Source organism: Anopheles stephensi, unplaced genomic scaffold (genome assembly GCF_013141755.1).
Source record: "Anopheles stephensi strain Indian unplaced genomic scaffold, UCI_ANSTEP_V1.0 ucontig143, whole genome shotgun sequence".
In the NCBI taxonomy this organism is placed as follows: Eukaryota; Metazoa; Arthropoda; class Insecta; order Diptera; family Culicidae; genus Anopheles; species Anopheles stephensi.
Window position 1 is genome coordinate 10,181 of NW_023405062.1, and position 4,820 is coordinate 15,000.

Here is a 4,820-nt window from a genome sequence, read left to right on the forward strand (position 1 = left end):
TTCTGGGTTTTCCCAATTTTCCGACCGCACCCCCCAACGCGACCCCTCTATCGACGCAGCCTGAGACGAGGATTGCGGGGAACACCATCCCGCCCCCCTACTTCCACCTACCACCCCCCCAGAGCGGAAAAACCACGTCTGAAACGGTTTTTCCTGTTTTTCTGGAAGAAGGAGGGGGAAACGAGCGTCGAGTTCTTCTGGAAGATTGTGCACAACATCATCACACACCAAATCGCCGTTGGGTTCGAGACAATTGGAAGCCATTTGGGGGAGTTACGCTCGGAAAAGCGTGTTTTGGGTTCTCCATTATTGCGGCAGAAACCCTCACCACCAGAGGGCGTCGGAGTGAGGTATGAGCAGATTACTGCGTCCTCGGACGGTGTCCGTGGACACTACCATGATGGAGGGCGCGAAAAAACTCACCGCTGAGCCGAAAGTGTTGCTTACTCGCAGCAGCACAGCATCGAGCAGTACGACGAAGGCGACGAAGGCGACTTCCAGCAACAAGCCAGCTCCTGAGGCTCCTGAGGCGGCGCCTGTTATGGCGTCGTTGGCATCGCTGGAGAACACGCTCGCGATAATGTCCGATGAGCTTATAAGCACTCGGTTGTTGCTGCAGGCAAATCTGGATGAGCGCAAGGGGCTTCTTGACATGATCAAGGACCTTCAACGGGCGAAGGAGGAAGCTGACAGCCGGCACTGGAAGGAAGTGCAAGCACTGCGGGAGGAAATTCGCGAGATGGCTGAGCTTATCCGGAAGCTTGCAGCCAAACAAGATGCCTCTCCAGACGCGCCACTACAACCAGTTGCACAGCGCAGCCAGGCGGCCACCGGGTCGCAGCAGCAGCAGCAGGCGAAGCAGCAACAGCAGCAGGCGAAACAGCAACAGCAGCAGCAGCAGAAGCAGCGGCAGCAGCAGCAGCAGCAGCAGCAGCAGCAGAAGCAGCAGCAGAAGCAGCAGCAGCAGCAGCAGCAGCAGCAGCAGCAGCAGCAGCAGCAGCAACAACAGCAGCAGCAGAAACGGCAGACGGGTGAGCGAAGCCAGCAGCCATCCAGCGACTTCCCCACCCTTACTGCTGCAGAGGATGCGATCGGCGATAACGGTGGCTCGTGGGCGCAAGTTGTCCGGCGCCCGGCTCGTAAGCAGCCACCACAGCAGCAGAAAACAGCAGCAGCACAGCCGGCGTCCAAAAACCAGCAGCAGGCGCAGGCTCCAACAAACGTGACTAATCGGCAGCCAAAACATCGTCCCGACGCCATCGAAGTCACGCCAGGCGAGGGTCAAGCCTACTTGGAGGCCTACCGGATGATTCGCTCGGCGACAGAACTGGCCCATCTGTCTGAGGTGCTCGGAATTGGACGGCGAACATCACGCTCGCGATTGGTTATGAGCTTGCCGGAATCCGCAAACTCGTTGGAGGTGTTTAACGCAGTGAAGGCATTCTGCGATAAAACAACTCCATCACTCGGTTGCAGACTTATCACCAACAAAGTCGAGGTTCGAGTAGATCATATCGACCCTTTAGCGGCGGTGAAGGAGGTGGCGGAAGCGCTGACAGCCCTTTCGGGGGAACCCATCAGCGAGAAGGAGGTTCGCCTGATCACGATGAACGACTCGACGAAGATGGCCTGGGTTCGAGTCTCCGAGAAGGCGGCGGAGAAGCTGGCAGGACAGCACATCAAGGTGATGTACACCTCGAGTCCTGTCAGCCGCGTGCAGCAACGACAGGATTGGCTGCAACGATGCTTCCGTTGCCTGGAACTCGGCCACGTGCAGGCGAAGTGCAAGAGCGCGATCGATCGATCGGACGCCTGCATCCGATGCGGGAAGACGAGCCATCTGGCGATGGATTGCCAGGAGGAGCCGTGTTGCGCGATTTGCAAGGGCCCGCACTCGATAGGTCACCCGACCTGCCGACGTTAAAAGTCCTGCAGATCAATCTCGGGCGGAGCCGTGCAGCTCAAGATCTTATGCTGCAGACGGCGAAGGAGGTTGGCGCGCATGTTGTCATCGCCAGCGAACTGTACAGGCCTCCGCGTGACAACATCAAATGGGCGATCGACGAGCAGCAGAACGTGGCTATTGTTGCAACCGGCGAATACCCCATTCAACATCTTGGAGGAAGCGCAGCCTCGGGATTGGTGGTTGCAACAATCGGGGGCGTTGCCTTTGCCAGCTGTTACGCACCGCCCAGCATCAGCAATGCGGAGTTCGACGACTATTTGGAAGCAGTAGAAATGGCGCTCGCCGGGTATCCTGCAACGGTGCTAGCAGGCGACTTTAATGCGTGGAACGAGGAATGGGGCAGCGCTCGCACAACATCGCGAGGCGAGAATCTGATGGGAACGGTCAACCATCTCGGGCTGCTGACGCTGAACCTTGGAAGCGAGCCAACGTTCACCGGCAACGGAGTCGCACGTGAAAGCGTGATCGACGTGAGCTTTGCCTCGCCAAGCGTCGCAGTTCCGGGTGAATGGAGTATCGTCAACAAATACTCTGGCAGTGACCACAGGTACATCGCATTCAGCGTAGCCATTCCAAGTAGGCGAACAAGCCAGAGTGGACGACATCAGCAGCATCAACACCAGCTACAGCGACGAGGAGGGCTGCACAACACCAGCGGCCTAGCAAGGCACGCCGGAGTGAGGTGGAAGACGGCACAGTTCGATCGCGAGTGCTTTGAGATAGCGCTCTCAAACAGCCGCTTCAGCCTCGCATCAACTCCGGACGAACTGCTCGTCGGCTTAACTGCTGCTTGTGACGGGGTCATGCAGCGAGTCACCGGGCCAACCTTTCGTGTCTCGCCGAAGATGTACTGGTGGACGCCTGAGATCGAGCGGTTGCGGGAGTGCTGCGCAGTCGCTGAGGGACAACGCCATCGGGCTACCACTCCTGAAGATCGAGCCGTCGCATCTTCCGATCTTCTTCGGCAACGCGGGCTGCTTGCGCAGGAAATCCTCCACAGCAAGGAACGATGCATGCAGGAGCTGATCGATAGCGTGGAGGATGATGTGTTCGGGATGGAGTACAAGGTGGTGATGGCCAAACTGCGCAGTCGCACACCACCTGAGACTGATCGCGCAGTTCTACAGCCGATTGTAGACACCCTATTCCCGACACATCCGCCGTTCGAGTGGCCAGCGATTGAGATGGACGACGAAGCGGATGTATCACCGATCACCAGCGAGGAGGTGATTATGGCCGCAACGAGGATGGCGTCGTCAAAAGCTCCGGGACTTGACGGCATCCCAAATGCAGCGCTAAAGGAAGCAGTGCGCCAGCACCCGGAGGTGTTCGCGCGAGTCTACGGCGATCTTCTGCAGCGCGGCGAGTTCCCGAGGCCATGGAAGAAGGCACGGTTGGTGCTGATTGCCAAGCCAGGCAAGCCAGCTGGGGACCCGTCTTCGTATCGCCCGCTGCTCATGCTGGGAGCGGTTTCCAAGGTGTTCGAGAGGCTAATCCTCAACCGTCTCAACGACCACCTGGAAGAGAGCAATGCCATCTTGCTCTCACCATCCCAGTATGGCTTTCGTCGTGGGAGATCAACGGTGCAGGCGATCCAGCGCGTCGTCGAACTAGGCCAGCAAGCCCGGTCCTTCCATCGCACCAACTCGCGGGATCCCAGATGTCTGATGGTGGCAGCATTGGATGTCAGGAACGCGTTCAACGCAGCGAGTTGGCAGGCGATTGCACTAGCTCTGCAGGAGAAGCGTGTCCCTGCAACGCTTCAAAGAGTTCTGAGGAGTTATTTCTCAGAACGAGAGCTAGTGTACGAGACCAGCGAGGGACCGGTGCGGCGATCAACATCGGCGGGCGTTCCACAGGGATCGATTCTCGGTCCCACCCTGTGGAACGTGATGTATGACGGCGTGCTGCGACTGGAGTTGCCCCAGGGGACGGAGCTGGTGGGCTTCGCCGACGATTTAGTCGTCTTGGCGAAAGGCACCACACCACAGGCGGCGGCGGAAGCGGCGGAGACGGCGATAGCGGCGATAAGCGCCTGGATGACGGCGCACCATCTCGAGCTCGCCCCAGCGAAAACTGAGCTCGTGCTGGTTTCCACAATGCGGCGCTATAACACCAACTGTCCAGTTGCGATTGAAGGCCAGGAGAGATGGCCTACCAGGACCATCAAATACCTCGGCTTAATGCTCGAGGACCATCTTTCCTGGGGGCCACATGTGGACTACGTCACAGCGAAGGCAGCCAGGGTTGCGCAGGCGATCTCCAGGCTGATGTGTAATCACAGCGGCCCGAAAAGTGCGAAGCGACGATTGCTGGCCTCAGTCGTAGATTCGACGATGCGGTATGCGGCGCCAATCTGGCACACGGCAGTCGATCTACAGCAGTGCCGGCGGAGGTTGGCTCGCGTTCAGGGCCTATACGCGAGACCGGTGGCGCGCACTTTCATCTCGGTACGGAGTGAGGTGGCAGCAGTACTTGCTGGGGTTATCCCCATCTGGCTACAGGTGAAGGAGGACGCCAGATGTTACCAGCGGCGGCAGGACACGGGTATGCCCATCACTGTCATCCGAGCTGAAGAGCGAAGAAGTACTATCGAGGCATGGCAAGCGGAGTGGGACGAGCTGGAGCCCACAAGCCGCTTTACGAGGTGGACCCACCGAGTGCTCCCGGACATAGGGTCATGGAAGAACCGACGTCACGGTGAAATGACGTTTCACCTGGCACAGTTACTATCAGGCCACGGTTTCTTCCATGATTACCTCCACACCAAGCATCTGTCGCCAACACCTGACTGTGTGAGATGCACGGGGGTACCGGAAACGGCGGAGCACGCCTTCTTCAGCTGCCCGCGATT